General features: G+C 44.9%; 19 non-coding genes across 19 annotated transcripts; all 19 read right to left on the bottom strand.

Moving 5' to 3' along the window:
* Positions 1-86: 86 nt before the first annotated feature.
* On the bottom strand, positions 87-168 carry trnas-cga (transfer RNA serine (anticodon CGA)). The gene has a single exon. It is a non-coding gene; the product is annotated as a tRNA-Ser (tRNA).
* Positions 169-947: 779 nt separating this feature from the next.
* On the bottom strand, positions 948-1029 carry trnas-uga (transfer RNA serine (anticodon UGA)). Its single transcript has one exon. It is a non-coding gene; the product is annotated as a tRNA-Ser (tRNA).
* Positions 1030-1480: 451 nt separating this feature from the next.
* Positions 1481-1562, bottom strand: trnas-uga (transfer RNA serine (anticodon UGA)). Its single transcript has one exon. It is a non-coding gene; the product is annotated as a tRNA-Ser (tRNA).
* Positions 1563-1896: 334 nt separating this feature from the next.
* trnas-cga (transfer RNA serine (anticodon CGA)) lies at positions 1897-1978 on the bottom strand. The gene has a single exon. It is a non-coding gene; the product is annotated as a tRNA-Ser (tRNA).
* A 779-nt stretch (positions 1979-2757) lies between these two features.
* On the bottom strand, positions 2758-2839 carry trnas-uga (transfer RNA serine (anticodon UGA)). Its single transcript has one exon. It is a non-coding gene; the product is annotated as a tRNA-Ser (tRNA).
* A 778-nt stretch (positions 2840-3617) lies between these two features.
* On the bottom strand, positions 3618-3699 carry trnas-uga (transfer RNA serine (anticodon UGA)). The gene has a single exon. It is a non-coding gene; the product is annotated as a tRNA-Ser (tRNA).
* A 778-nt stretch (positions 3700-4477) lies between these two features.
* trnas-uga (transfer RNA serine (anticodon UGA)) lies at positions 4478-4559 on the bottom strand. Its single transcript has one exon. It is a non-coding gene; the product is annotated as a tRNA-Ser (tRNA).
* Positions 4560-5010: 451 nt separating this feature from the next.
* On the bottom strand, positions 5011-5092 carry trnas-uga (transfer RNA serine (anticodon UGA)). The gene has a single exon. It is a non-coding gene; the product is annotated as a tRNA-Ser (tRNA).
* Positions 5093-5426: 334 nt separating this feature from the next.
* trnas-uga (transfer RNA serine (anticodon UGA)) lies at positions 5427-5508 on the bottom strand. The gene has a single exon. It is a non-coding gene; the product is annotated as a tRNA-Ser (tRNA).
* Positions 5509-5842: 334 nt separating this feature from the next.
* trnas-cga (transfer RNA serine (anticodon CGA)) lies at positions 5843-5924 on the bottom strand. The gene has a single exon. It is a non-coding gene; the product is annotated as a tRNA-Ser (tRNA).
* Positions 5925-6701: 777 nt separating this feature from the next.
* On the bottom strand, positions 6702-6783 carry trnas-uga (transfer RNA serine (anticodon UGA)). The gene has a single exon. It is a non-coding gene; the product is annotated as a tRNA-Ser (tRNA).
* Positions 6784-7561: 778 nt separating this feature from the next.
* On the bottom strand, positions 7562-7643 carry trnas-uga (transfer RNA serine (anticodon UGA)). The gene has a single exon. It is a non-coding gene; the product is annotated as a tRNA-Ser (tRNA).
* Positions 7644-8421: 778 nt separating this feature from the next.
* trnas-uga (transfer RNA serine (anticodon UGA)) lies at positions 8422-8503 on the bottom strand. The gene has a single exon. It is a non-coding gene; the product is annotated as a tRNA-Ser (tRNA).
* Positions 8504-8926: 423 nt separating this feature from the next.
* trnas-cga (transfer RNA serine (anticodon CGA)) lies at positions 8927-9008 on the bottom strand. The gene has a single exon. It is a non-coding gene; the product is annotated as a tRNA-Ser (tRNA).
* A 1896-nt stretch (positions 9009-10904) lies between these two features.
* On the bottom strand, positions 10905-10986 carry trnas-uga (transfer RNA serine (anticodon UGA)). The gene has a single exon. It is a non-coding gene; the product is annotated as a tRNA-Ser (tRNA).
* Positions 10987-11766: 780 nt separating this feature from the next.
* On the bottom strand, positions 11767-11848 carry trnas-uga (transfer RNA serine (anticodon UGA)). The gene has a single exon. It is a non-coding gene; the product is annotated as a tRNA-Ser (tRNA).
* Positions 11849-12299: 451 nt separating this feature from the next.
* trnas-uga (transfer RNA serine (anticodon UGA)) lies at positions 12300-12381 on the bottom strand. Its single transcript has one exon. It is a non-coding gene; the product is annotated as a tRNA-Ser (tRNA).
* Positions 12382-12715: 334 nt separating this feature from the next.
* On the bottom strand, positions 12716-12797 carry trnas-uga (transfer RNA serine (anticodon UGA)). The gene has a single exon. It is a non-coding gene; the product is annotated as a tRNA-Ser (tRNA).
* A 334-nt stretch (positions 12798-13131) lies between these two features.
* Positions 13132-13213, bottom strand: trnas-cga (transfer RNA serine (anticodon CGA)). The gene has a single exon. It is a non-coding gene; the product is annotated as a tRNA-Ser (tRNA).
* Between the last annotated feature and the right edge of the window lie 453 nt (positions 13214-13666).

Here is a 13666-nt window from a genome sequence, read left to right as displayed (position 1 = left end):
GATGTGGGTTGCCAATTTTAAGTGCTGCATATGAAGAGAAAAATCCAGGTTGTAAACAGCTCCTGGACATCATAATTAAAGATGCACGTAGTCGGCAGGGTTCGAACCTGCGCGGGGAGACCCCAATGGATTTCGAGTCCATCGCCTTAACCTCTCGGCCACGACTACTCCTGCCATTAGGTCACATGGTATTTTCTTTATTTGGATGTGAGCAAAAGAGGACACTGGGGCCAACCATCAATGCGAATGCGAGCAGCAGAGGATGCACTCGGCTGAAATACTGTGATGGCAAAAAGGAGTTCAACGACGTCTTCACCTAGACGAAAAGGGTGTCGTGATCCGGATTTGGACTGGGGATGCTGCAGGCACAACACAAAGTACCAAACAAGTTGCAAGCACCTCTGGGATTTAACAGCACTTTCTCCATTAAGTGTTCTTGCTTTGTCAGCTTAAAATTTGTGACATTAAATGAGTATGACTACAATGTGTAAAGGGACAAGAGAGGTAGGCTGCTCCTGGAAAGCTAGGAACACTGACATTGAAAGAGTGTTATTTTTTTCATGGCTGGTTGCTAACTCTAAAGTGGTTTGGACAAATAAGTAGTTGGCACATAATGAGTAGGATTCTGTTTCACTATGCTAAGAGAGAACAAATCCGACATTTCAAAACACTAATATACAAGATTCTACACAGAATAGAATGCGCCTACTCTTGAGCTGCACACTGTGAAGGTTTTGAAGTTTTCTGGGAGGCCAAAGCCATTGCTCCGATTGCCTGAATAGAATATCCAAATTCACTGTTGATCTGAGCCTTTTGATACGGTAATCACTTCAAGTCTGAAAGGAGATTTGGGTTGCCCATTTTAAGTGCTGCATTTATAGAGAAAAATCCAGGTTGTAAACAGCTCCTGGACATCACAATTCCTCTCACGAACAGACAAAGATCCACGTAGTCGGCAGGGTTCGAACCTGCGCGGGGAGACCCCAATGGATTTCAAGTCTATCGCCTTAACCTCTCGGCCACGACTACTCCTGCCTTTACTTCGCATGCTATTTTCTTTTCTAAATGTGAGCAAGAGAGGACACTGGGGCCAACCATCAATGCGAATGCGAGCAGCAGAGGATGCACTCGGCTGAAATACTGTGATGGCAAAAAGGAGTTCAACAACGTCTTCACCTAGACGAAAAGGGTGTCGTGATGCGGATTTGGACTGGGGATGCTGCGGGCAGAACATAAAGTACTAAACACTATACAGAGAAAGTTATCTGGGATGCCAAAGACATTGCTCCGATGGCCTGAATAGCATGGCCAAAATCACGGTTGATCAGAGCCTTTTGAAACTGTGCTCACTTCAATCTTGAAAAGAGATATGGGTTGCCCATTTTAAGTTCTGCATATGAAGTAAGAGAAAGATCCAGAGTGTAAACAGCTCCTGGACATCACAACTCCTGTCACAAACAGACAAAGTGACAAGGACCCATGTAGTCGGCAGTGTTCGAACCTACGCAGGGAGAGCCCAATGGATTTCAAGTCCATCGCCTTAACCTCTCGGCCACGACTACTCCTGCCATTGGGTCACATGACGTTGAACCCTGGCTTTGGGTTCAACGACGTCTTCACCTAGACGAAAAGGGTGTCGTGATCCGGATTTGGACTGGGGATGCTGCGGGCAGAACAAAAAGTACCAAACACTATACAGAGAAAGTTATCTGGGATGCCAAAGACATTGCTCTGATTGCCTGAATAGAATATCCAAAATCACTGTTGATCTGATCTTTTTGAAACGGTGCTCACTTCAAGTCTGAAAGGAGATGTGGGTTGCCAATTTTAAGTGCTGCATATGAAGAGAAAAATCCAGGTTGTAAACAGCTCCTGGACATCATAATTAAAGATGCACGTAGTCGGCAGGGTTCGAACCTGCGCGGGGAGACCCCAATGGATTTCGAGTCCATCGCCTTAACCTCTCGGCCACGACTACTCCTGCCATTAGGTCACATGGTATTTTCTTTTTTTGGATGTGAGCAAAAGAGGACACTGGGGCCAACCATCAATGCGAATGCGAGCAGCAGAGGATGCACTCGGCTGAAATACTGTGATGGCAAAAAGGAGTTCAACGACGTCTTCACCTAGACGAAAAGGGTGTCGTGATCCGGATTTGGACTGGGGATGCTGCAGGCACAACACAAAGTACCAAACAAGTTGCAAGCACCTCTGGGATTTAACAGCACTTTCTCCATTAAGTGTTCTTGCTTTTTCAGCTTAAAATTTGTGGCATTAAATGAGTATGACCACAATGTGTAAAGGGCCAAGAGAGGTAGGCTGCTCCTGGAAAGCTAGGAACACTGACATTGAAAGAGTGTTCTTTTTTTCATGGCCGGTTGCTAACTCTAAAGTGGTTTGGACAAATAAGTAGTTGGTACATAATGAGTAGGATTCTGTTTCACTATGCTAAGAGAGAACAAATCCGACATTTCAAAACACTAATATACAAGATTCTCCACAGAATAAAATGCGCCTACTCTTGAGCTGAACACTGTGAAGGTTTTGAAGTTATCTGGGAGGCCAAAGCCATTGCTCCGATTGCCTGAATAGAATATCCAAAATAACCGTTGATCTGAGCCTTTTGATACGGTAATCACTTCAAGTCTGAAATGAGATTTGGGTTGCCCATTTTAAGTGCTGCATATATAGAGAAAAACCCAGGCTGTAAACAGCTCCTGGACATCACAATTCCTCTCACGAACAGACAAAGATCCACGTAGTCGGCAGGGTTCGAATCTGTGCGGGGAGACCCCAATGGATTTCAAGTCCATCGCCTTAACCTCTCGGCCACGACTACTCCTGCCTTTAGTTCGCATGCTATTTTCTTTTCTGGATGTGAGCAAGAGAGGACACTGGTGCCAAGCATCAATGCGAATGCGAGCAGCAGAGGATGCACTCGGCTGAAATACTGTGATGGCAAAAAGGAGTTCAATGACGTCTTCACCTAGACGAAAAGGGTGTCGTGATCCGGATTTGGACTTGGGATGCTGCAGGCACAACACAAAGTACCAAACAAGGTGCAAGCACCTCTGGGATTTAACAGAACTTTCTCCATTAAGTGTTCTTGCTTTGTCAGCTTAAAATTTGTGGCATTAAATGAGTATGACTACAATGTGTAAAGGGACAAGAGAGGTAGGCTGCTCCTGGAAAGCTAGGAACACTGACATTGAAAGAGTGTTATTTTTTTCATGGCTGGTTGCTAACTCTAAAGTGGTTTGGACAAATAAGTAGTTGGTACATAATGAGTAGGATTCTGTTTCACTATGCTAAGAGAGAACAAATCCGACATTTCAAAACACTAATATACAAGATTCTCCACAGAATAGAATGCGCCTACTCTTGAGCTGCACACTGTGAAGGTTTTGAAGTTTTCTGGGAGGCCAAAGCCATTGCTCCGATTGCCTGAATAGAATATCCAAATTCACTGTTGATCTGAGCCTTTTGATACGGTAATCACTTCAAGTCTGAAAGGAGATTTGGGTTGCCCATTTTAAGTGCTGCATTTATAGAGAAAAATCCAGGTTGTAAACAGCTCCTGGACATCACAATTCCTCTCACGAACAGACAAAGATCCACGTAGTCGGCAGGGTTCGAATCTGTGCGGGGAGACCCCAATGGATTTCAAGTCAATCGCCTTAACCTCTCGGCCACGACTACTCCTGCCTTTAGTTCGCATGCTATTTTCTTTTCTGGATGTGAGCAAGAGAGGACACTGGTGCCAAGCATCAATGCGAATGCGAGCAGCAGAGGATGCACTCGGCTGAAATACTGTGATGGCAAAAAGGAGTTCAATGACGTCTTCACCTAGACGAAAAGGGTGTCGTGATCCGGATTTGGACTTGGGATGCTGCAGGCACAACACAAAGTACCAAACAAGGTGCAAGCACCTCTGGGATTTAACAGAACTTTCTCCATTAAGTGTTCTTGCTTTGTCAGCTTAAAATTTGTGGCATTAAATGAGTATGACTACAATGTGTAAAGGGACAAGAGAGGTAGGCTGCTCCTGGAAAGCTAGGAACACTGACATTGAAAGAGTGTTATTTTTTTCATGGCTGGTTGCTAACTCTAAAGTGGTTTGGACAAATAAGTAGTTGGTACATAATGAGTAGGATTCTGTTTCACTATGCTAAGAGAGAACAAATCCGACATTTCAAAACACTAATATACAAGATTCTCCACAGAATAGAATGCGCCTACTCTTGAGCTGCACACTGTGAAGGTTTTGAAGTTTTCTGGGAGGCCAAAGCCATTGCTCCGATTGCCTGAATAGAATATCCAAATTCACTGTTGATCTGAGCCTTTTGATACGGTAATCACTTCAAGTCTGAAAGGAGATTTGGGTTGCCCATTTTAAGTGCTGCATTTATAGAGAAAAATCCAGGTTGTAAACAGCTCCTGGACATCACAATTCCTCTCACGAACAGACAAAGATCCACGTAGTCGGCAGGGTTCGAACCTGCGCGGGGAGACCCCAATGGAATTCAAGTCCATCGCCTTAACCTCTCGGCCACGACTACTCCTGTCTTTACTTCGCATGCTGATTTCTTTTCTGGATGTGAGCAAGAGAGGACACTGGGGCCAACCATCAATGCGAATGCGAGCAGCAGAGGATGCACTCGGCTGAAATACTGTGATGGCAAAAAGGAGTTCAACAACGTCTTCACCTAGAAGAAAAGGGTGTCGTGATGCGGATTTGGACTGGCGATGCTGTAGGCACAACACAAAGTACCAAACACTATACAGAGAAAGTTATCTGGGATGCCAAAGACATTGCTCCGATGGCCTGAATAGCATGGCCAAAATCACGGTTGATCAGAGCCTTTTGAAACTGTGCTCACTTAAATCTTGAAAAGAGATATGGGATGCCCATTTTAAGTTCTGCATATGAAGTAAGAGAAAGATCCAGAGTGTAAACAGCTCCTGGACATCACAACTCCTGTCACAAACAGACAAAGTGACAAGGATCCATGTAGTCGGCAGTGTTCGAACCTACGCAGGGAGAGCCCAATGGATTTCAAGTCCATCGCCTTAACCTCTCGGCCACGACTACTCGTGCCTTTGGGTCACATGACGTTGAACCCTGGCTTTGGGTTCAACGACGTCTTCACCTAGACGAACAGGGTGTCGTGATCCGGATTTGGACTGGGGATGCTGCGGGCAGAACAAAAAGTACCAAACACTATACAGAGAAAGTTATCTGGGATGCCAAAGACATTGCTCTGATTGCCTGGATAGAATATCCAAAATCACCGTTGATCTGATCCTTTTGAAACGATGCTCACTTCAAGTCTGAAAGGAGATGTGGGTTGCCAATTTTAAGTGCTGCATATGAAGAGAAAAATCCAGGTTGTAAACAGCTCCTGGACATCATAATTAAAGCTGCACGTAGTCGGCAGGGTTCGAACCTGCGCGGGGAGACCTCAATGGATTTCAAGTCCATCGCCTTAACCTCTCGGCCACGACTACTCCTGCCTTTGGGTCACATGACGTTGAACCCTGGCTTTGGGTTCAACGACGTCTTCACCTAGACGAACAGGGTGTCGTGATCCGGATTTGGACTGGGGATGCTGCGGGCAGAACAAAAAGTACCAAACACTATACAGAGAAAGTTATCTGGGATGCCAAAGACATTGCTCTGATTGCCTGAATAGAATATCCAAAATCACCGTTGATCTGATCCTTTTGAAACGGTGCTCACTTCAAGTCTGAAAAGAGATGTGGGTTGCCAATTTTAAGTGCTGCATATGAAGAGAAAAATCCAGGTTGTAAACAGCTCCTGGACATCATAATTAAAGATGCACGTAGCCGGCAGGGTTCGAACCTGCACGTGGAGACCCCAATGGATTTCGAGTCCATCGCCTTAACCTCTCGGCCACGACTACTCCTGCCATTAGGTCACATGGTATTTTCTTTTCTGGATTTGAGCAAAAGAGGACACTGGGGCCAACCATCAATGCGAATGCGAGCAGCAGAGGATGCACTCGGCTGAAATACTGTGATGGCAAAAAGGAGTTCAACGACGTCTTCACATAGACGAAAAGGGTGTCGTGATCCGGATTTGGACTGGGGATGCTGCAGGCACAACACAAAGTACCAAACAAGTTGCAAGCACCTCTGGGATTTAACAGCACTTTCTCCATTAAGTGTTCTTGCTTTTTCAGCTTAAAATTTGTGGCATTAAATGAGTATGACCACAATGTGTAAAGGGACAAGAGAGGTAGGCTGCTCCTAGAAAGCTAGGAACACTGACATTGAACAGTGTTATTTTTTTCATGACTGGTTGCTAACTCTAAAGTGGTTTGGACAAATGAGTAGTTGGTACATAATGAGTAGGATTCTGTTTCACAATGCTAAGAGAGAACAAATCCGACATTTCAAAACACTAATATACAAGATTCTCCACAGAATAGAATGCGCCTACTCTTGAGCTGCACACCGTGAAGGTTTTGAAGTTTTCTGGGAAGCCAAAGCCATTGCTCCAATTGCCTGAATAGAATATCCAAATTCACCGTTGATCTGAGCCTTTTGATACGGTAATCACTTCAAGTCTGAAAGGAGATTTGGGTTGCCCATTTTAAGTGCTGCATTTATAGAGAAAAATCCAGGTTGTAAACAGCTCCTGGACATCACAATTCCTCTCACGAACAGACAAAGATCCACGTAGTCGGCAGGGTTCGAACCTGCGCGGGGAGACCCCAATGGATTTCAAGTCCATCGCCTTAACCTCTCGGCCACGACTACTCCTGCCTTTAGTTCGCATGCTATTTTCTTTTCTGGATGTGAGCAAGAGAGGACACTGGCGCCAACCATCAATGCGAATGCGAGCAGCAGAGGATGCACTCGGCTGAAATACTGTGATGGCAAAAAGGAGTTCAACAACGTCTTCACCTAGACGAAAATGGTGTCGTGATCCGGATTTGGACTTGGGATGCTGCAGGCACAACACAAAGTACCAAACAAGGTGCAAGCACCTCTGGGATTTAACAGCACTTTCTCCATTAAGTGTTCTTGCTTTGTCAGCTTAAAATTTGTGGCATTAAATGAGTATGACTACAATGTGAAAAGGGACAAGAGAGGTAGGCTGCTCCTGGAAAGCTAGGAACACTGACATTGAAAGAGTGTTATTTTTTTCATGGCTGGTTGCTAACTCTAAAGTGGTTTGGACAAATGAGTAGTTGGTACATAGGGAGTAGGATTCTGTTTCACAATGCTAAGAGAGAACAAATCCGACATTTCAAAACACTAATATACAAGATTCTCCACAGAATAGAATGCGCCTACTCTTGAGCTGCACACCGTGAAGGTTTTGAAGTTTTCTGGGAAGCCAAAGCCATTGCTCCAATTGCCTGAATAGAATATCCAAATTCACCGTTGATCTGAGCCTTTTGATACGGTAATCACTTCAAGTCTGAAAGGAGATTTGGGTTGCCCATTTTAAGTGCTGCATTTATAGAGAAAAATCCATGTTGTAAACAGCTCCTGGACATCACAATTCCTCTCACGAACAGACAAAGATCCACGTAGTCGGCAGGGTTCGAACCTGCGCGGGGAGACCCCAATGGATTTCAAGTCCATCGCCTTAACCTCTCGGCCACGACTACTCCTGCCTTTAGTTCGCATGCTATTTTCTTTTCTGGATGTGAGCAAGAGAGGACACTGGCGCCAACCATCAATGCGAATGCGAGCAGCAGAGGATGCACTCGGCTGAAATACTGTGATGGCAAAAAGGAGTTCAACAACGTCTTCACCTAGACGAAAATGGTGTCGTGATCCGGATTTGGACTTGGGATGCTGCAGGCACAACACAAAGTACCAAACAAGGTGCAAGCACCTCTGGGATTTAACAGCACTTTCTCCATTAAGTGTTCTTGCTTTGTCAGCTTAAAATTTGTGGCATTAAATGAGTATGACTACAATGTGAAAAGGGACAAGAGAGGTAGGCTGCTCCTGGAAAGCTAGGAACACTGACATTGAAAGAGTGTTATTTTTTTCATGGCTGGTTGCTAACTCTAAAGTGGTTTGGACAAATAAGTAGTTGGTACATAATGAGTAGGATTCTGTTTCACTATGCTAAGAGAGAACAAATCCGACATTTCAAAACACTAATATACAAGATTCTCCACAGAATAGAATGCGCCTACTCTTGAGCTGCACACTGTGAAGGTTTTGAAGTTTTCTGGGAGGCCAAAGCCATTGCTCCGATTGCCTGAATAGAATATCCAAATTCACTGTTGATCTGAGCCTTTTGATACGGTAATCACTTCAAGTCTGAAAGGAGATTTGGGTTGCCCATTTTAAGTGCTGCATTTATAGAGAAAAATCCAGGTTGTAAACAGCTCCTGGACATCACAATTCCTCTCACGAACAGACAAAGATCCACGTAGTCGGCAGGGTTCGAACCTGCGCGGGGAGACCCCAATGGATTTCAAGTCTATCGCCTTAACCTCTCGGCCACGACTACTCCTGCCTTTACTTCGCATGCTATTTTCTTTTCTAAATGTGAGCAAGAGAGGACACTGGGGCCAACCATCAATGCGAATGCGAGCAGCAGAGGATGCACTCGGCTGAAATACTGTGATGGCAAAAAGGAGTTCAACAACGTCTTCACCTAGACGAAAAGGGTGTCGTGATCCGGATTTGGACTGGGGATGCTGCGGGCAGAACAAAAAGTACCAAACACTATACAGAGAAAGTTATCTGGGATGCCAAAGACATTGCTCTGATTGCCTGAATAGAATATCCAAAATCACCGTTGATCTGATCCTTTTGAAACGGTGCTCACTTCAAATCTGAAAGGAGATGTGGGTTGCCAATTTTAAGTGCTGCATATGAAGAGAAAAATCCAGGTTGTAAACAGCTCCTGGACATCACAATTAAAGATGCACGTAGTCGGCAGGGTTTGAACCTGCGCGGGGAGACCCCAATGGATTTCGAGTCCATCGCCTTAACCTCTCGGCCACGACTACTCCTGCCATTAGGTCACATGGTAGTTTCTTTTTTTGGATGTGAGCAAAAGAGGACACTGGGGCCAACCATCAATGCGAATGCGAGCAGCAGAGGATGCACTCGGCTGAAATACTGTGATGGCAAAAAGGAGTTCAACGACGTCTTCACCTAGACGAAAAGGGTGTCGTGATCCGGATTTGGACTGGGGATGCTGCAGGCACAACACAAAGTACCAAACAAGTTGCAAGCACCTCTGGGATTTAACAGCACTTTCTCCATTAAGTGTTCTTGCTTTTTCAGCTTAAAATTTGTTGCATTAAATAGGGATGCAACGGTACACGGTAAAATCCCGGACCGTTCGGTCAGCCCTGCACGGGACAATCTAACCTCGTGTCCCGCGGGACTTCGGTTCTGCCATAGAGTTCGTGCTGATCCTTTAACCGTATTTTCCGCACTATAAAAGGCGCACTTAAAAGCCTTTAATCTTCTCAAAAAACAACAGTGTGCCTTATATTAGATCCATATCATATATGGATTAAATTCGCCCGCGAACTCGCGCTCGTGTCCAGCTTATGCCCGCTTTGTCACACGGCCAGTTTAACCTCGTATAAATCAGGTTATGTGTGTGTCGCTCACGAGCGCTCACTCTCAGACACACGAACAGACCGGCGCTGCTCGCGCGTCATAGATGTTCATAAAGCGCTCCTCGTTCACACGGGTCGTCTCATTCAATACAGCCAACTGTTGTTAGTGAGCCGCCGCACATTGAATACTCATATGAGTCCGGCTGCGAATGTAAGTTACGTGCCCGCCCCAGCGCGCTCACGCTTACTAAATAAACGCCTCACCTCCGGCTCCACGTAGCCTACTCTCTACATTCCCAGCACATAGTGGATGCATAACGCAAACCCAGTCAAATGTTTGACTGCAGTATATTTTTGCACAAGAATCTCTCAAAAGTGGATTAGTAACATTGCACTTTGTATCCTGAATGCAGTATTTTTTTTTTATTATATTATTTTGCTCTGCTCTTTTTATTCAAACCACAAGCTAATTTTTGTTAAAGGTAAAAGTGCACTTTTTCTTTCACATTGATCACTTCATTTACCAGTTATCAAGGTTTGGAATTGGGATCCACTTGAATATTTTAAAGTGTGCTCGTTTACATTTTGTATATCATAAGTGGCATTTGAAGAGGTTGTATTGCGTAGTGTTGTTCAGTACAGACTAGAGTGTTAATTTATTCCATACACATTGATGTTCTTCCTACTGTGACATTCTGTTTATGCTCATAAGAAAAATAAAACGTATTTTTGGGATGAAATAGCAGTCTCTTTCTGCACAAAACATGTACCGAAACCGAACCGAGACCGTGGCCCAAAAACCGAGGTACAGACCGTACCGTGGGCTATCTGTACCGTTGCACCCCTAGCATTAAATGAGTATGACCACAATGTGTAAAGGGCCAAGAGAGGTAGGCTGCTCCTGGAAAGCTAGGAACACTGACATTGAAAGAGTGTTCTTTTTTTATGGCCGGTTGCTAACTCTAAAGTGGTTTGGACAAATAAGTAGTTGGTACATAATGAGTAGGATTCTGTTTCACTATGCTAAGAGAGAACAAATCCGACATTTCAAAACACTAATATACAAGATTCTCCACAGAATAAAATGCGCCTACTCTTGAGCTGAACACTGTGAAGGTTTTGAAGTTATCTGGGAGGCCAAAGCCATTGCTCCGATTGCCTGAATAGAATATCCAAAATAACCGTTGATCTGAGCCTTTTGATACGGTAATCACTTCAAGTCTGAAAGGAGATTTGGGTTGCCCATTTTAAGTGCTGCATATATAGAGAAAAACCCAGGCTGTAAACAGCTCCTGGACATCACAATTACTTTCACGAAAAGACAAAGATCCACGTAGTCGGCAGGGTTCGAACCTGCGCGGGCAGACCCCAATGGATTTCAAACCCATCGCCTTAACCTCTCGGCCACGACTACTCCTGCCTTGAGTTCGCATGCTATTTTCTTTTCTGGATGTGAGCAAAAGAGGACACTGGGGCCAACCATCAATGCGAATGCGAGCAGCAGAGGATGCACTCGGCTGAAATACTGTAATGGCAAAAGGAGTTCAACGACGTCTTCACCTAGACGAAAAGGGTGTCGTGATCCGGATTTGGACTGGGGATGCTGCAGGCACAACACAAAGTACCAAACAAGTTGCAAGCACCTCTGGGATTTAACAGCACTTTCTCCATTAAGTGTTCTTGCTTTTTCAGCTTAAAATTTGTGGCATTAAATGAGTATGACCACAATGTGTAAAGGGCCAAGAGAGGTAGGCTGCTCCTGGAAAGCTAGGAACACTGACATTGAAAGAGTGTTCTTTTTTTGTTCATGGCCGGTTGCTAACTCTAAAGTGGTTTGGACAAATAAGTAGTTGCTACATAATGAGTAGGATTCTGTTTCACTATGCTAAGAGAGAACAAATCCGACATTTCAAAACACTAATATACAAGATTCTCCACAGAATAGAATGCGCCTACTCTTGAGCTGCACACCTTGAAGGTTTTGAAGTTTTCTGGGAGGCCAAAGCCATTGCTCCGATTGCCTGAATAGAATATCCAAATTCACCGTTGATCTGAGCCTTTTGATACGGTAATCACTTCAAGTCTGAAAGGAGATTTGGGTTGCACATTTTAAGTGCTGCATTTATAGAGAAAAATCCAGGTTGTAAACAGCTCCTGGACATCACAATTCCTCTCACGAACAGACAAAGATCCACGTAGTCGGCAGGGTTCGAACCTGCGCAGGGAGACCCCAATGGATTTCAAGCCCATCGCCTTAACCTCTCGGCCACGACTACTCCTGTCTTTACTTCGCATGCTGATTTCTTTTCTGGATGTGAGCAAGAGAGGACACTGGGGCCAACCATCAATGCGAATGCGAGCAGCAGAGGATGCACTCGGCTGAAATACTGTGATGGCAAAAAGGAGTTCAACAACGTCTTCACCTAGAAGAAAAGGGTGTCGTGATGCGGATTTGGACTGGCGATGCTGTAGGCACAACACAAAGTACCAAACACTATACAGAGAAAGTTATCTGGGATGCCAAAGACATTGCTCCGATGGCCTGAATAGCATGGCCAAAATCACGGATGATCAGAGCCTTTTGAAACTGTGCTCACTTCAATCTTGAAAAGAGATATGGGATGCCCATTTTAAGTTCTGCATATGAAGTAAGAGAAAGATCCAGAGTGTAAACAGCTCCTGGACATCACAACTCCTGTCACAAACAGACAAAGTGACAAGGATCCATGTAGTCGGCAGTGTTCGAACCTACGCAGGGAGAGCCCAATGGATTTCAAGTCCATCGCCTTAACCTCTCGGCCACGACTACTCGTGCCTTTGGGTCACATGACGTTGAACCCTGGCTTTGGGTTCAACGACGTCTTCACCTAGACGAACAGGGTGTCGTGATCCGGATTTGGACTGGGGATGCTGCGGGCAGAACAAAAAGTACCAAACACTATACAGAGAAAGTTATCTGGGATGCCAAAGACATTGCTCTGATTGCCTGAATAGAATATCCAAAATCACCGTTGATCTGATCCTTTTGAAACGATGCTCACTTCAAGTCTGAAAGGAGATGTGGGTTGCCAATTTTAAGTGCTGCATATGAAGAGAAAAATCCAGGTTGTAAACAGCTCCTGGACATCATAATTAAAGATGCACGTAGTCGGCAGGGTTCGAACCTGCGCGGGGAGACCCCAATGGATTTCAAGTCCATCGCCTTAACCTCTCGGCCACGACTACTCCTGCCTTTGGGTCACATGACGTTGAACCCTGGCTTTGGGTTCAACGACGTCTTCACCTAGACGAACAGGGTGTCGTGATCCGGATTTGGACTGGGGATGCTGCGGGCAGAACAAAAAGTACCAAACACTATACAGAGAAAGTTATCTGGGATGCCAAAGACATTGCTCTGATTGCCTGAATAGAATATCCAAAATCACTGTTGATCTGATCTTTTTGAAACGGTGCTCACTTCAAGTCTGAAAAGAGATGTGGGTTGCCAATTTTAAGTGCTGCATATGAAGAGAAAAATCCAGGTTGTAAACAGCTCCTGGACATCATAATTAAAGATGCACGTAGCCGGCAGGGTTCGAACCTGCGCGGGGAGACCCCAATGGATTTCGAGTCCATCGCCTTAACCTCTCGGCCACGACTACTCCTGCCATTAGGTCACATGGTATTTTCTTTTCTGGATTTGAGCAAAAGAGGACACTGGGGCCAACCATCAATGCGAATGCGAGCAGCAGAGGATGCACTCGGCTGAAATACTGTGATGGCAAAAAGGAGTTCAACGACGTCTTCACATAGACGAAAAGGGTGTCGTGATCCGGATTTGGACTGGGGATGCTGCAGGCACAACACAAAGTACCAAACAAGTTGCAAGCACCTCTGGGATTTAACAGCACTTTCTCCATTAAGTGTTCTTGCTTTTTCAGCTTAAAATTTGTGGCATTAAATGAGTATGACCACAATGTGTAAAGGGACAAGAGAGGTAGGCTGCTCCTGGAAAGCTAGGAACACTGACATTGAAAGAGTGTTCTTTTTCTCATGGCCGGTTGCTAACTCTAAAGTGGTTTGGACAAATAAGTAGTTGGTACATAATGAGTAGG

The sequence above is a fragment of the Pimephales promelas genome, chromosome 13, assembly GCF_988280905.1.
Source record: "Pimephales promelas chromosome 13, fPimPro1.hap1.1, whole genome shotgun sequence".
NCBI classification, from domain to species: Eukaryota; Metazoa; Chordata; class Actinopteri; order Cypriniformes; family Leuciscidae; genus Pimephales; species Pimephales promelas.
This window is presented reverse-complemented; position numbering and strand designations above follow the sequence as displayed.